The sequence below is a fragment of the Coregonus clupeaformis genome, chromosome 23, assembly GCF_020615455.1.
Source record: "Coregonus clupeaformis isolate EN_2021a chromosome 23, ASM2061545v1, whole genome shotgun sequence".
Taxonomy (NCBI): Eukaryota; Metazoa; Chordata; class Actinopteri; order Salmoniformes; family Salmonidae; genus Coregonus; species Coregonus clupeaformis.
In genome coordinates this window covers 48900514-48918393 of record NC_059214.1, presented here as the reverse complement: position 1 = coordinate 48918393, position 17880 = coordinate 48900514, and the positions used below count along the sequence as shown (strand labels likewise).

At 39.2% G+C, this 17880-nt stretch overlaps 1 protein-coding gene across 12 annotated transcripts in view; it reads left to right on the top strand.

Annotated features, from left to right (window-relative positions):
* Positions 1 to 17880, top strand: part of LOC121536479 (PTB domain-containing engulfment adapter protein 1) — a 140469-nt gene that overhangs the window by 90772 nt on the left and 31817 nt on the right. The window contains exon 1 of one of the 12 annotated variants that reach the window (XM_041843773.2): positions 9992 to 10260. The exons of 8 other annotated variants lie outside the window; for them this stretch is intronic. The gene's annotated coding sequence lies outside the window, so the exon portion shown is untranslated. Of the gene's footprint in view, positions 1 to 9991; positions 10261 to 10456; positions 10526 to 10555; positions 10903 to 17880 lie in introns of those variants that run through there. 3 more of the 12 variants (XM_041843776.1, XM_041843775.2, XM_041843774.1) reach the window with 3 other exon arrangements.

The following is a 17880-nucleotide window of genomic DNA, read 5'->3' as shown; positions in this document are numbered from 1 at the left end:
TAGGTCGTTCCAGCTATTGATTAGTTATCCAGGTAGGAACAAGCTAGTTACATTCCGAGTACAGTAGCTACTAACTACCTAACGTTAACGCTTCAGATAATGAGGTTAGAAAAACAGCTGAATGGTAGGTAGCTAGCTGGCATAATTACAGGCACTCTTAAGCGTGAAATAACATTGGAAACAACTATCCACAGCTGCTAATAGTTACCAGTAGATACCCGCTAGCTAGCTAGCTTTATTGGTCCAGGTAGTGGGTTAGCTATCCTCGTGCTTCACCGGGCCCAGCCGGATACAATACTTACCTACAATAACTACCTACGATAAACTACCTACAATACCTAACTACAATACCTACCTACAATCTAAATACATGGTTTAAGCTTTACTCGCCACCATATAAGAAGCCAAGCTTACCTCCCGCTTAGAATACTACTGCACTGACTCGGGGCAAAACGGGCAGTTGCTGCTTCATTAAAACCTGTTCATTGTGATAAAATAATGTTAGCTAGCTAGCTTATGGAAGGAGCATTACATTTAGTGTACTAGCTCAGCTTCTCTGTCGTGTCATATAGCTAAAGTGACTGGCTCAGGCTAGCGAGCTGAAGCTCAAGGACAAGTCTTTGTGTACATTATTAAATGCCAGAAATACCACTCTTTCAAGCACTAAATTCCTTAGCTCGTTGTAATATTGCGCTACTAAGACCTCCAAAGCAAAACCTCTAAATTAATTGCAGATTTCACGTAGTAGTGACTGTTGTTGCTGCGAAGGGCACAGTCGGCACAGGATGCCCACTCGATAAAGAGGCTTCCGAAGGGCGCAGTGGAGCCCTCGAGACTCGACAACTAGCTTTTGAGATTGACTTGATTCAGTCGTGAATGCACATATCGAGTGATCGAGTGCTCAACGTGTTCGGTCTGAGATTCAGCCAAGGTCTCCGGCCATCGCCAAGGCACCATAATAATGACACAAGCCAACCAAAGGTCTCAGCCCCCAGGCATCTCTATCCCCAATGCTCCAATTTATGTTAAGTGATCCCAGAGGTCGCTCAGTGTAGCCCTCATGTCCATTCGTTTCCTTCTAGGATATGCTGAACAACACCTCTCCTGCTTGCCTGCCTGCGGTGCTCCCACAGATTCAGAGATCCATGTAATGCATCAGCAGCGGGTAATCGGATTTCCAATGACTATACCGGCAAATCTGCAATGCTAATGTGCTTAATAAAAGGCTCCCAAATAGGTTAAGTTGATTTTGTATTTCATCCTATATGGAACTGTCTCTCTCATCTATGTCCCATGGAGAAGCAATAGGCTACAGGCCAACATCACAAATATATCTTAGCAATTTCTACACCCCCCTCATGCAAATATGTTTGTCTCTCTGTGGCGGGAATGGTTAAAGTGAAGATGGGCAATGACTGAAATCAAAGTTGCACTGTGGGGTGCACATGAATGGTTTCAGAAGTGTGTCTGTGTGTGTGTCTGTGTGTGTGTCTGTGTGTGTGTGTGTGTGTGTGTCTGTGTGTGTGTGTGTGTGTGTGTGTGTGTGTGTGTGTGTGTGTGTGTGTGTGTGTGTGCGTACGTGCATGGAGGAGGTACTGGGTTTTCTAAGAACAGGAAACCAAGGGAGAAAGTGGAGATGAGTGTTTCTCCAGCTATGATTGGGGTGTTTGATGGCTCTTGCGAAATTGGTCTGTAGTAATGTGTACAGCCCCCCCCTCCCCTCCCCCACTTCCCCAAACTCTATCAGCGCGATGATGTCACTACACGAGGAAAACAGCATTTTCTGTGTTTTTGCCAACCTTCACAGATGGCCAAAAAACTATGTATGAATAAGAAAATGTGGCGTTCAGCTTGCATGATTCACAGCAACAAAAAAAAGCAGACTATCTTGAAAACCTTTTCTCCTCAAATATAGTCATTTAATTAATATTTTACATTTGCTCAAGCATACTGGCCAGCCTTAGCAGCAAAAGTAGGGCGCCACATTTTGCATATGTGAATATTGAAATAGGAAGAGGGCTGTTTTATGATGATGGCATGTTTGATCATCTAACAAAGCATCTAATTAGATATCATGCTCTATAAAGCAAAGGTCTATTCAACTAATGTAAGTCCTGCTGAACCCTATCCATCTTCTGATATTACTTTGATACATTGAAAGTGGGCCAACTTATTTACAATAACTTGAAACACTTGAACGCTTCCAATACAGAGCATTCTATGCATATTCATTATAAAACTACAACGTAGAACATGTGAAAATCCAAATGTATAATAATGTCAATCATCTAATGTATAATGCATTATTTAAGCATTGGGGAGAAAGTGGTAGTGACATATGTAATTAGAAAAGTGATTTCCACATCACCGATGTCATATTAAGCAACTTGCATTTTCAGATACAATATAATAATAATAATAATTATCAATGTTAACAAAATCCCCCTGTCATGCAACGTCAACGTAATTGTGCAGAAATGTTATAGCCACTTGAGAAACGTCAATGGTTTGCAATTACTGTATGTGCAATGCAATGTGTCCCACGGTTTGAACGCAGAGGTCCTAAGGCAGTGTATGTTGGAAACTTGATAAAATGTGAATTGAGCTTGGAGTGTATCACTATGTCAGCAAAACCTAACAGGATTAGAAAGTGTCAATGTCAATGAATTGTTAGCTAAATTACTCTGCAGAATATCTGACCTTGTTGAATGGATGCCAAGATACTTGTCTGTGTAGGTGGAAGGAGAAATGTGTATTTAATTAGTTGTCGTTGACACTATAGACATTGTGGTTACTGTGATGGATCGGAGTCAAGATGTAGGGGAAATATTAAATTTATCAGGGCTCCCAGACGATGACCCTTGACAGATTTGATCATTTTGTCTAAACATTTCAGAGAAGTTGACATGCCTTTCAGGAATTGTGTGCTTTGTCAGCTGTTTCCACACCACAAGATTCAAATGACCCTGTGGAGAGTGAGACTCCAAACATTTTCTCCATCTATTTTTGAATTGCATGTATTTTTTGTAAAGTGACTCAATCTTCCCCTATTGACACTGTATCAGCAGAACTGCTCTTCCTGGATTTCGATGGCCTAATAACTGTTGGTGTATTAAAGGGATAGTGCAACATTTTGCCCATTTAAGGCCTTTTTCTGTACTTACCCCGAGTCAGATGAACTCACGGATACCATTTTTGATGTCTCTGCGTGCAGTTCGAAGGATGTCGAAGTTAGTTTTGCGAGCCAATGCTAACTAGTGTTAGCGTAATGACTGGAAGTCTGCAAGAACAGCAAGCAGTAACTCTTCACTACTCCCAGTTAGTCTCCGCTTGTGTGGTTTGTCTCCTCCATTGTATCAACTCTAGACTCATGTCTTGACCTTTAACATTTCTCTGTCCCACATTGTCCTACATGTACATATTACCTCAACTACCTCAACTAGCCGGTGCCCCCGCACATTGACTCTGCACCGGTACCCCCCTGTATATATAGCCTCCCTACTGTTATTTTATTTTACTTCTGCTCTTTTTTTCTCAACACTTTTTGTTGTTGTTGTTGTTTTATTTTACTTTTTATTTAAAAAATAAATGCATTGTTGGTTAAGGGCTGTAAGTAAGCATTTCACGGTAATGTCTACACCTGTTGTATTCGGCGCATGTGGCAAATAAAATTTGATTTGAATTGACTTTAACATTTCTCTGTCCCATATTGTTTGTTGTACATTGATATTGTGTTACAGTAGGATATCACGGAACAATTTCATACGACAGCGGTATTATATGAGGACTTATGAATATGTTACTTGATGATTTTTTATAGATTTGACTTATTTCATTGAAGGAAGGCTATTCCGATCACACATTGCATGGCAGTATAATAATGCTTGGTAGAAGTTATAGAGTAACCTTGGGATGTGAGAATCACATTGCACACGTTCTTACTTCTCTTCTAAGGTATGAGTCATATGTTGATAAAAAACACAGATATTATTTATTTTTGTAATGGAAAAGTCAACACATGCCAGCACTTTTCACTAACTTTGATATTTTTTATTTTTTATTTTTTTATTTCACCTTTATTTAACCAGGTAAGCCAGTTGAGAACAGTTGAAGTTCTCATATACCCCGTGTAGCTCAGTTGGTAGAGTATGGCGCTTGCAACGCCAGGGTTGTGGGTTCGATTCTAACGGGGGGCCAGTATTTAAAAAAAATGTATGCACTCACTAACTGTAAGTCGCTCTGGATAAGAGCGTCTGCTAAATGACTAAAATTTACATTTACAACTGCGGCCTGGCCAAGATAAAGCAAACTTTGATATTAACAGTGTAGTGCAAGGAATTTATAGCAATAAAAACACATGATTAATTAATAATACATGATTTACAGTATAATGTGCAACAATGCAACACCACTCACTTCTAGATTGTGACATCACCTCAGACAGCAGCAAAACATATATAATTCGCCATTCAAATTACTTAATTCTGCCATTCCTGTGCACTCATCTCAGAAACTTTTCAAACTTTTATGGTGAGTGGTGGCAGATATGACCTCTGAAAGAAATATGAGATACGATTCCAAGAGGATATACTGCTGTGACCTTTTGAAAGCCTTGAAACTCTTGACATACCCTGAAGACATCAGTCATTTTCAAGGAATGTCTGATAACTTCATAAGACTCCCATTGGTCAAACTTTTGACACTACTAAATGACTTATTCTTATTGGTTGTGGGCCGGTATATCTTCAATCAGGGGTGTAACTTATTGGCCTGCAGCCACACCGGCACTCTGTGGAAAATATCTAACCCTGATTTAAGTAGTTTGGAAGCCACAGCTACTGTTAGAGTAACATCCTGTGTCTCTCTGATTTCAGTTGAAACCGATTGCATAATTTCTGCTAGAGATAACCCTTTGTTTTTGTCAGTGTGTAATACCACATGCATACTGAGTAACACGGCTACACATTTTAGACTACAGAAGTTCCGTCCCGAACTAGGGACAAAAGGTTGATCAAAGTCATTATAATAAACACTGTGAGAGATGTAAATGTTCACCTCCAGTCCAGGGTTCCCTCCTAAACTACTGCTAATTGCCCATTAGGTTTCCTCCTCACAGTGTGGACTGCTTCCCTATTCCTATCTCATTACGTTCCATGACAGAGCAGCCAGCTAGACACATTATTCCATCATGAAATAGCAGCCGTTAACTCCTCTGCTACCTCAACTCCATGTAATGGGCACTAATATTCAGGGAGCATACTGTTTGTAGGCTTACATTCAATTTCACTCTTCTGGAAGTGGTGGGTTAGCCTAAAGCTTTGGACACAAGCGCTGTGTATTGATAAGATAAGACAGTCTCAGCAGATGGTGATTGTGGCTCTTCCCATAAGACGTTTTGGATGCGAGGGGAGGTAACCAGTTGTTGTTCGGAGCATTCAGGACTGCTTAGTGATTTGCTGCTGGATCAGCATGCATAACCTTGCACAGCTTGATAATTGGCCCTGGGAAGTGGATGACTCCTTCTGATTGGCTGTCATGTTTTATTGTTGAACGGAGAGACAGCCGAATCCCTACCCACAGGGCAAAAACTGTTTGAATCCATGTCATTTCAAACCAAAAATTATATGTGATGACGTTGAATCAATGTGGAAAACTGATTGGATTTGAAAAAAGTCATCATAAGGGAATTCACACAACTTTTAAACTAAATCCAATGACAGGGTGACATATTTGGTTGATTTCACGTTGAATTCACGTTAGTTGACAACTCAACCAAATGTAAATCAAAGCTAGACGTTGAACTGACATCTGTGCCCATTGGGTGTTGACCGTTGGATAAAGTAGGATTTTACTAGTTTCTGACTCAACGTGTGATTTGAGCAATGTGCAGAAGACTGTATGTCTTGGTATGCGTTGCGAAGAAGGCAGATATTTGATTTTGCAGGACCACCAATACATCACTGAGCCACAGCTTTTCTGTATGCACAATATCATTGTCTAGAGTATTGTAGTACAGTATTTTAGTAAAGTATTATAGTAGAATATTGTAGTATAGTATTGTAGTAGAGTAGTGTAGTACTGTGTTATAGTAGAGTATTATAGTAGAGTATTGTAGTAGAGTAGTGTAGTACTGTGTTATAGTAGAGTATTGTAATATTGTAGTAGAGTAGTGTAGTACTGTGTTATAGTAGAGTATTATAGTAGAATATTGTAGTATAGTATTGTAGTAGAGTAGTGTAGTACTGTGTTATAGTAGAGTATTATAGTAGAGTATTGTAGTAGTGTATTAGAGTAGCTGTAATACAAATACATCACTGAGCAACAGCTAGTCTGTATGCACAAAATCATTGCCTATAAAGTTTGATTTCAATAAAAATGTTATGATTGAACCAAATCAACCGTTGGTTCAACTGTCAAACATTTTCCCCCTCCAAATAATTTCACTTTCATTTTTTGCTTGGTGTTCTGTAGTTTGTGACAGGGACATGAAGACCTAACACCACGGTTCCTGCCCTGCAGTGTACCAGGGTTGAAAACACATGCTTCAGCCCTCAAGTACAAATAGCAGAGGCCTTACCCCAAAGTTGTGCTTGAAGTTTTCAGGAAGGTACTGGCTTTTTTTTACATAAGTGGAAGACTTAGACTGGGGGTGGAAAAAACAAAATCAAAGCCCAAACACTCCTAGTCACTTTACATGGTAAAAAATGTACACAGGTTCTATACGAGTATAAAAGCATATTTGTTTGCTTTGTTGGTATATAATAGTATTGTAGTAGAGCATTGTAGTAGTGTATTGTAGTAGTGTATTATAGTAGCGTATAGTAGTAGAGTATTGTAGTAGAGTATTATAGTAGAGTAGTGCAGTAGAGTATTGTAGTAGAGTATTGTAATATAATATTGTAGTAAATGATTACAGTAGAGTAAAGTATTGTTGTACAGTATTGTAGTAAAGTATTATAGTATAACATTGTAGTAGAGTATGGTAATATAGTATTGTAATAGAGTATTGTAGTCAAGTATTGTAGTAGAGTATTGTAGTAGAGTATTGTAGTATAGTACTGTATTGTAGTATATTATTGTAGTACTGTGTTATAGTAGAGTATTGTAATAGAGTATTGTAATATAGTATGGTAGTAGAGTATTGTAGTAGAGTAGTGTAGTAGAGCATTGTAGCAGAGTTCTATAGTAGAGTATAGCAGTAGAGTATAGCAGTAGAGTATAGCAGTAGAGTATAGCAGTAGAGTATAGTAGTAGATTATAGTAGTAGAGTATTGTAGTAGAGTATTGTAGTAGAGTATTGTACAATGGATGCTGCTCAACCAAAATATTTCAGTAATTCTCAAAATATCTCCCATGTCTTTGGTAAACCGAAGTGTAACCATATGGTGAGTGTGTTTTATTGTAGTACCTGCAGTTGATGTCATCCCACTGGGCAAAAACTGGTTGAATCAATGTTGTTTCCATGCCATTTCAACCCAAAACATCAATGTGATGACTTGCATCAACGTGGAAAACGAATTGGATTTGCAAAACTAGTCGTAAACGTAAGGGTATTTTTAAATGTCTTTTTTTACCCAACTTTTTACCTAAATCCAATGACATGGTGAATTTTTTTGTTGATTCCACGTTGAATTTAAGTTAGTTGACAACTCAACCAAATGTAAATCAAAAATAGACGTTTAACTGATGTCTGTTCCCAGTGGGATGGCCATGCAACATATGATCACTGAGGGATGTACCAATGGGGTTCCTGACAACTGGCCTCTAATAACCAAAACTTTGTTTGCACTCTAGAATTAGACTGACATTTCTGATCTTTATAAAAATGGATATTGTTGATTTTTCAGTCACACAACGCACACTCTTTGACGTAGACTTTTCAAACTATCTATAAAGAAAGACTGTGCGTTACCAGAAAGTCCTCCAATTACTGATTAACATATCCTGCAAGAGGAAGCTCTGTTTTAAAATTTTACCCGACACTAAAATCCATTATTTTTTCTGATAATTTTCTTGTAGAATCAGCAAGAAATGCTAGTGCGTGTGCCCTATTGAGTTGTTCTGTGGTTCAATTTGGTCGCACATTGATTTTGGTTTGATATGTCTTTGTGAAAGGAATGTTAATAAACTTGGAGGAATGTCTGTTAGCAACTGACTATTCATAATACTATTGTGTGGGGTGTAGCACCTTTTACTCAGATCCATAATACAATAAAAAAGTAACATTGAGTTAGCACTTGTTGTTGTTGTTGTAAATCTTTATTTACTCTTTGTTTCCATAACTTCAGGAATCAGAAAAAAACAAATGCTAATTGCCCAAGAACACTGATATAATAATAATAATAATAATAATAATATGCCATTTAGCAGACGCTTTTATCCAAAGCGACTTACAGTCATGCGTGCATACATTTTTTTTTGTTTATGGGTGGTCCTGGGGATCGAACCCACTACCTTGGCGTTACAAGCGCCGTGCTCTACCAGCTGAGCTACAGATAACTTTTATGTCTTGGGAATATCAATCTGGGGATTGATATTGATGTGATAGAAATTAAGTAGATTTAGGATGTTTTCAAGGTGCCTTTTCACTCATTGAGAAAATAGCAGCCATGGCATAAATTAGCCACACTAGATGTAATATGTTAAATGTGGAAGTTGGAGTGGAGGTGTGACAAGTGGCAATCATATACTGTAGTAGTGGAAGTAAATGTTATTTTGGTCCTATTTATTTATTTATATTTTGCCTTTAGCAGTATTACCTTCTTTAGGATACAGCCCTAATGTTGGAAACAAACGTCATTATGTTGTCACCCAGAGTCACATGTATTTATTTTCCAAGCTATAGCACACAATACTTTACATACAGCAGGTATTTGAAGGACCAAAGAGTTTGGTCTGCTTCGTGTTTTAATTTTTGCCATAATTGATACATGTCCCTGATACAATCAAAAATAAGTGTAGAGACAATAAAGGTTCAGTTAATCATGAGATCTTCTAACTTAACAGAGAAGTTGCATTGGTGACAGCGGAGCTTGTAATGGAAATTCTCTTCATACGTGATCTTTCACATTGCCACGTGTGGAAGGGCATCCACTTTGAGAGCTAGCAAATGTCTGCACAAACCTTTCAAAACCCTACCTCACCCCAGCTGTCCATACAAGACCCAAACAACATCAAACGTTAGAGGGCAAAATAGAGCAAAGCGTTAGGGAAATAAAGTGTGAACAGAACCTCTGTCCTGATAGCCGGGCCATCCCTGTTTTAAATGGTACTCAGAAGCAGAGGCCCGGGAACTCCCAGCCAAAACAACATGGCATCACATCGGGCCTGAATTCAATCAAAACCTATACAAAGGATTCGGGGGTCAAATCCAAAATGTTGTTCCCTACAGTTTGAATTAACATGCAGTTTATTTTATTTTTTAGTTTCACACTGTAAACTTGGTTTTGTTTCTAACATGACTCACAGTAGAAGAATCCCAGGAAACCTGGCTACCGGCTTTGATTGAAAAAGGGCCCTAATGTCAAATTAACCTGGACCTGTCACAAACAAGAATAAACAACAACAAAAAATGTGTCCATGTGTTTATCTGCCCGATGCCCCTTGAAAAGCTGCCCTGAGCAGTTCATCTCCAAGCGCTGAATAAGACATGGAAGTGTCAGATTTCACTAAAAGGTATAACACTGTTCAAGCAGCTAGTATCCACCGTTCAAGTATTTCTGCAGCTGCAGTTAAATGCTTTTTTCACAGCATATTGTGTTCCGCAAATCTCAAACAAAGCATTTTCTCGTACTTTTCTATCGATTCAGGGTTGTCTTTTCAGGCACATTGCATTACATTGTGATTTGAATATCTAAAACGGACTAAAACTGACTTGAAGCTCGACGTATTGCCATGTCTCTCCAAAAGCGATGTAAGATTGACAGTTTAGACTGAAACCTTTTTAAATGTTTATTTTTATAGGTCATCACTGTGTGTTTCCTCTTTCTGTGGAAAGCAGTTATTTTTCCTGACTTTTCTTTTTTACATCCTCTCAGAAAAATGTGCAGAAAAACAACTTTTGCATGAATTGTGGGTGGAGGAATTTTGACTCTGAAATCCAGGTATCGTGTTTCTGTAAAAAAGCCCTTGTTGGAGTTTTGCAAACCCATCTCCTCTACCACAATCCTCTGAATGTATCACCATCTGGCCCACAGCTGAAAACTATTAGACTCTGCTGCAACTTCCTTCTTCTCACTATTCCACCCGGTTTCAAAGCAAGTAAGTCACTTTTATTTTGGTGCTGCTGCCTGGTCATCTTTGCATGTTTGTGTAATACCACTCTAAAGCCATTCTCTTATTTTAGTTCCTCTTGGCAACGGGGTAAAGCATCGGTTGGTCTGTTTGTTAATCTATTTTGCTTTTGGTAAGGGAGCTGGAATTTTCCTGTGTCTGACTGAATGAGAGATGGAGAGAGAGCGAGAGCTCGGGGAGCAGCGCTGTGCTTGGTTTAGGATCCCGGGTGATTCAACTGTGGAATGTCGGGGTAAATTAATAAACAGATAGTTTTTGCGATGTCTAACGTGTTGCGCTTAGCAAGCAAAATTCCAGAGCGGGTGAAAGCGAGTGGAGAAACAAAGAAGCATTGTTGTTTTCCGAGCGGCATTATGTCTGGGGACTGCAGTGCGTGTTTTCCTCCCATGTCAAAAACTGGCTGCCTTTTTTTGTGTGCAAATGGCTCAGATTAGCGGCTGCTAGAGAGGCTTTTAAAGGGGATATGTACGTTTGGGATTTTTTTTATTTGCGGATTGCTTTTTTGGTCTTGAGAGAATACTTGTTACCTGGGGTCAAAGTAGGTCAGTTCTGTTTCCCAACATACATTCCAACTGTTTGAGTCAGTGAAGTTGAATTGCGCAACTGACGGTATGTTTTTCTGAGCAAATGGCCAATGATAAACCTCATGAATTAACTTATGCCGCATTTAGTGAAACATTTGCTTCAGGACTGGGGTCACTTAGAATTGAAGGCAGTCAATTCAGGAAGTGATTTTAGTTAAAAAATTATACAATTGAAAAACTTTTGATATAAATAGCTTCTACTCAGTTTATTGATAATTAATTGGAAATATATGCCATTTTTTAAATCACTGAATTGGAATTTCAGTTTACCTGAACTGACTGCCTTCAATTCTAATGATCCCAGCCCTGATTTGCTTAGAAGTGTTTGCCTCAATGTGTAGCAGTAATGCAAAATACATGCATACATTCTGGAATGTTATTGTTGAATAATTAAATTGATAAGCTGTTGTTTTTGATTGTGTCTTTCAAACATTGGGCTTAATATGTTTGCACATAATTTCTCCCAATGAATATAACTTTTATTGTGTGGTGTACATTGATGGGAAGCTGTGTAACCATGGCATCAGGTGTCACGTGTCATGCTTTATGTCCTATTTGCTTTGATGATCAGACCTGATAGTGTATACACACTATTGTAACGGCTCCGAGCATCAGCTTGTCCTCCGATGCGTTCCGTCAACTGAGCGTACTGTAAACTGTAGTGATGGGAGAAAAAGTCGATACAGTTACATATCGGGATATTATTATCGGCAATATATTGTATCGTATCATATTATTTTTTTTTGCGCTACTTGGTGGTACCTGCACCATAAATCCAGTATTTTTCCTTCAGAGCTTGTTCTCCATCTTCTTTTTAAAAATAGGGAGTACAATTTGTCAGCACTTTTATTTCCATGACTGATCAAAGCTCGTTTTCTCATGTCTCTCTCTTGTCCCTCTGCAGAAGACATATAGTGAGGTATAGGCTATGTTTGGAACATCGAAATGCAATAAAATCACAGTATCGAATTGCAGTACATATAGAATCGTGAGAACTCGCAATACATATCTTATCGGCATCTAAGTATGGTGACAGTATGGTACTGTGAGGTCCCTGGCAGTTCCCTGCCCTAGTAAACTGCATATGGTCTTTGTTGTCCCAATCCATCCCCTCTAACTCTAACTCTCCTGGCTATTGGTTACGCTACATGCACGCTCCCAGGGAATTTTAAACCCGAGCAACGGCCTGTGAGAATAAGCATTGCTCGGGCCGGCCTGATTCTCCAGACGGCTGTATATCACCGCAACCGTGACCTCAAACATACCTGACCCCGACGCTCGCACAGTCGCACCGCAGATGGTTAATAGCAGTGGGGAAGGTTGCGACTCTGTGCTTAGACTGGGGATACGGTTCCTCCCAAGAGAGGGTGACTCACCAGCCCAGGAAGCCATTAAAAAGAGCAAACAGCTTCTGTCAATCATAATTGTGACATCACAGCGTCAAGCCAGGCATACACAGCCCAACCAGAGTAAGAAAACATCCACAGTGAGAGGGTATTGTAACCTGCTCTCCTATGTTCCCTTGGTGGTTGCCGTTAGATACACTGTAGGCTAGCACTTAGTATATTCTATGCCTCTGGATGCTAGAATGGTATTTTTTCAGGCAGTCTTAGGGAGGAAAAGCTATTGCTTTGAATTGGGTTGTCTGATTATGATTCTGCTGAAATAGTGATTTGAATGTAATGTAGGGCTTGTGTATCTTAGCCCTGATCTTCAACACAAGGTATAGATGCTGTCTTCATAAGAAGAGGAGTTCAAACCAAGTTCAGGCTATAAACAGTGAAGCCACATAAACAAACTGGAATGGTAGAGTAGTAGGTATAATAAGTAGTAATGCAGCAAGCATTGTCTTGTTTAAAACAGCCCATAAGGAAAGGATGGGAAATGGATATTGGCACTTGAAAAGACAGATGCAGTCACTCACTCTAGCTGTTGATGGCCCATCGTTTTGACTCAGTTCCTACCTTTTAACTTATGACATAATACTTTTACTTGGTAGATTTTTGGGGTAAAACAAAACTGTTTTTATCCCACCATGCTATAAGAGTGTGTTTGAATGCACTGTAAAATAGTGATGGGGTACCTTACAATTAAGTAGCTTAGTTTGATTTTTTTTCTCCCAATTATGTAATGGTCAAAAATAAAAATAAAATAGCTTCTTAGCAAAGAGCAATTTCTTTAGCAATAATTTTGCTAGGACTTTCTGGGAGTGGTCTGAGTGGGGAGGGGAAAACTGCAAATGAGCTGTTATTGGCAGAGAGGTTTGGAACTCTTTCTTATTGGTCTATTAACTAATTTACCGTATGGTGATGATAGCATAGAAGGCCAAAACTCCATCCCACCAAAACAGAGTGAAATTTCAGGCGGTCTTTTCAAACATTTACACTAAAAGTGTGTCATCATAATTTTCACAATTTCACAGTATTATTCCAACCTCATAGTGTGGAAATATATATAAAACACAGGAAAATCACATTTTCGACTGCACTGGGCCTTTTAAGGTTGATCCCTGAAATAAATTGTAATTCCTGTGGAAGTAGGTCGAGGTGGAAGTCGGTCTTACAGCTGTGGTCTATTTAAGCAATAAGGCCCGATGAGGTGTGGTATATGGCCAATATACCATGGCTAAGGGCTGTTCTTATGCACGATGCAACGCAGAGTGTCTGGACACAGCCCTTAGTTGTGGTATATTGGCCAAATATCTCAAACCCCTGAGGAGCCTCATTGCTATTATAAACTGGTTACCAACGTAATTAGAGCAATAACCAGTTTTGTCATACCCGTGGTATACGGTCTGATATACCACAGCTTTGAGCCAATCAGCATTCAGGACTCGAACCACCCAGTTTATAAAGGGCCTTAAGTCCTGTTGGTTAAGATCAGGAGAGAGAAGCTTCAATAGCAGCACTCAAGGGACACTCACCCTTTGAGCATTGGTCTACAGAGTATTGACTCAGTATGGTCCATTGAGTGATACACGGTTTTCCAGATGTCACGTGTTGATCATAATAGGCTATTATTTTTGAAGTACATTTTTAATGCTGACGTTTTCTCAGAAACTCCAGATATTTAATGTATTTTTTTTCAATCTGCCACTCGTAAAGTAGGCTAACCATAATGAATCATATTCATCGGGACTTCACCTGCTTCAGACCCTACAAGACTGTGCAAAAAGCCGCTGTGATACCATTTTCATCATGCTCAGGGCGACATAAATAACTGATTTGGCGCCGAGCCTATTGCTTATGTCTAGCGTCTTGAGATGTGCAGAAAAGTTACCCCTTCTCCCCTGAATTGTGGACATGGTTGCTGGCTCTGCATTGCTCTGAGGCGGGAACATATTATTTGGCTGTAAATAAGAAATACAAGATGTCATTTTTAAGCTGCGAAACTATTCTGTTTTGGCAGACCTCGGAATATCCCAATCCACACCCTCTAGCCCATTCCAGTTAAGCTTTTCGCCCTGAAAAACAATGTGGGTTTTGACCTTTGTTAAATGAAGTTATGTCTCTGCAGGAAATGTATATGTGTCTTAGTAATTGCATGTCTAAATATATTTTTGTCTATTTTACATTATCCTAGTATCCTTAGCGACTTATTGTAGGACGCTTGTTGCTATGTAATTAAAGAAACAAAAGAGTTGTTTGGTGCTATAGTTCTGTTTAAATTATGGTGATTTGCTAGTTTTTCTATTTTCTTTCATAATGGGAAGAAATCATGGTATATAACACTATACTGTAGCTAACATATCGTAAAGCTAGACTAATTGATGTTTGTAATGCTAAATTGCTCATTTCAGTTTCTGAATTACATCTCTCAAATTGGACAAATAAGACATGGGAATGCTTGCAATTGCTTTTCTGTCATGTCCAAGTATAAGAAATAATGTTGTTTATGGATTATTGATAATAAAGCTTTTGACACAATTTCCGGCTCACAGTTCACATCGATTAACTTTGAGATTAAGGAGTAAGGAAACATTACTGTTCTTTGCATGGAAACATTCACATGGAGCTTTGAATCACTATTTGCACATTGTATTATTGTAGAACGGCTCACAGTCTCTCAGGTCTGGCTGTTAAATAGCATAGCATGTTTGTACCTGCTAGGGGTGGCAGGTAGCCTAGCGGTTAAGAGCGTTGGGCCAGTAACCGAAAGGTCTCTGGTTTGAATCTCTGGGCTGACTAGGTAAAAAGTCTGTTGATGTGCCCTTGAGCAAGACACTTACCCCTAGTCGCTCTGGATAATGACTCAAATGTCAATCCTTTCAGACTCCTGCGTTGAGTGTTCTCCAGTGTATTTAGCACCACACCCCTCTTTAAAAAGTAGCCCTGAAACATAGTCCTCTTCACAGAGCTAGACGTGATTTTTCTCCCCCTGAGTGTCATTATATCCTGAACGTTGCAACGCTCCTCTGCATATGTCAGTCGATAAAAATGTCCTTCCCAAAGTTAATTTCTCAGTTTGTCTCAACTTATGAAAATAGAAATGCCTGGAACTATTGACTTCATCTGGACTATTGTAAGCATTTTAAATATACAGTATACTCTACATACTCTACGTCTGAAGTTTGCTAGAGTGCATTTGGATGATCCAGAAGAGGATTGGGAGAATGTCATATGGTCAGATGAAACCAAAATAGAACTTTTTGGTAAAAACTCAACTTGTCGTGTTTGGAGGACAAAGAATGCTGAGTTGCATCCAAAGAACACCATACCTACCCACCACTGTGACCTGTACGCTCTTGTTGGCTGGTCCTCACTACATGTTCGTCGTCAAACCCACTGGCTCCAGGCCATCTATAAATCACTGCTAGGCAAATCCCCGCCTTATCTTAGCTCATTGGTCACCATAGCAGCACCCACCCGTAGTCTGCTCTCCAGCAGGTATATCTCACTGGTCATTCCCAAAGCCAACACCTCCTTTGGCCGCCATTCCTTCCAGTTCTCTGCTGCCAATGACTGGAACGAATTGCAAAAATCTCTGAAGCTGGAGACTCTTATCTCCCTCAATAACTTTAAGCATCAGTTGTCAGAGCACCTTACCGATCACTGCACCTGTACACAGCCCATCTGAAATTAGCCCACCCAACTACCTCATCCCTATATTGTTATTTAATTTGCTCTTTTGCACCCCAGTATCTCTATTTGCACATAATCTCTTGCACATCTAGCATTCCAGTGTTAATACTATTGTAATTATTCTGCACTATAGCCTATTTATTGCCTTACCTCCATAACTTGCTACATTTGCACACACTGTATATATATTTTCTGTTGTATTTCTGACTTTATGTTTTTTTCTTTTACCCCATATGTAACTCTGTGTTGTTTTTGTTTTTGTTGCACTACTTTGCTTTGTCTTGGCCAGGTCGCAGTTGTAAATGAGAACCTGTTCTCAACTGGCTTACCTGGTTAAATAAAGGTGAAATAAAAAAAATAAAAAATAAAAAAACCTACTGTGAAGCATGGGGGTGGAAACATCATGCTTTGGGCTGTTTTTCTGCAAAGGGACCAGGACGACTGATTCGTGTAAAAGAAAGAATGAATGGGGCCATGTATCGTGAGATTTTGAGTGAAAACCTCCTTCCATCAGCAAGGGCATTGAAGATGAAACGTGGCTGGGTCTTTCAGCATGACAATGATCCCAAACACACCGCCCGGGCAACGAAGGAGTGGCTTCGTAAGAAGCATTTCAAGGTCCTGGAGTGGCCTAGCCAGTCTCCAGATCTCAACCCCATAGAAAATCTTTGGAGGGAGTTGAAAGTCCGTGTTGCCCAGCGACAGTCCCAAAACATCACTGCTCTAGAGGAGATCTGCATGGAGGAATGGGCCAAAATACCAGCAACAGTGTGTGAAAACCTTGTGAAGACTTACAGAAAACGTTTGACCTGTGTAATTGCCAACAAAGGGTATATAACAAAGTATTGAGAAACTTTTGTTATTGACCAAATACTTATTTTCCACCATAATTTGCAAATAAATTCATTAAAAATCCTACAATGTGATTTTCTGGAGAAAAAAAATCTCATTTTGTCTGTCATAGTTGACGTGTACCTATGATGAAAATTACAGGCCTCTCATCTTTTTAAGTGGGAGAACTTGCACAATTGGTGGCTGACTAAATACTTTTTTCCCCCACTGTATATACAGTGCATTCGGAAAGTATTCAGACCCCTTGACTTTTTCCACATTTTGTTACTTTACAGCCTTATTCTAAAATTGGTCTTTGTGGTTGAATCTGTGTTTGATATTCACTACTCGACTAAGGGACCTTACATATAATTTTATGTGTGGGGTACAGAGATGAAGTAGTCTTTTCAGCTTTACATTTTTTATTATTTTGTAAAGATTTCTAGAAACATAATTCCACTTTGACATTATGGGGTATTGTGTGTAAGGCCAGTGACACAACATCTCAATTGAATCCATTTTAAATTCAGGCTGTAACACAACAATGTGGAAAAGGTCAAGGGGTGTGAATACTTTCTGAAGGCACTGTATTTGTCAGTGTCACAGAAGATGGCATAGCACATGTTTAAGTGTGCTCTTGGCCAGTGGTGTAAAGTACTTAAGTAAAAATACTTTAAAGTACTACTTAAGTAGTTTTCTTTGGTATCTATACTTTACTTTACTATTTATATGGTTGACAACTTTTACTTTTACTTCGCTATATTGCTAAATAAAATAATGTACTTTTTACTCCATACATTTTCCCTGACACGCAAAAGTGCTCGTTACATTTTGAATGCTTAGCAGGAATGAAAATGGTTAAATTCACACACTTATCAAGAGAACATGCCTGGTCATTCCTACTGCCTCTTATTTGGCAGACTCACTAAACATACATGCTTTGTTTGTAAATTATGTCTGAGTGTTGGAGTGTGCCCCCTGGCTATTTTTTCTTATTTACAATGACGGCCTACCAAAAGGCAAAAGGCCTCTTGCGGGGACGGGGGCTGGGATTAGAAATAAAAATATAGGACAAAACACACATCACGTCA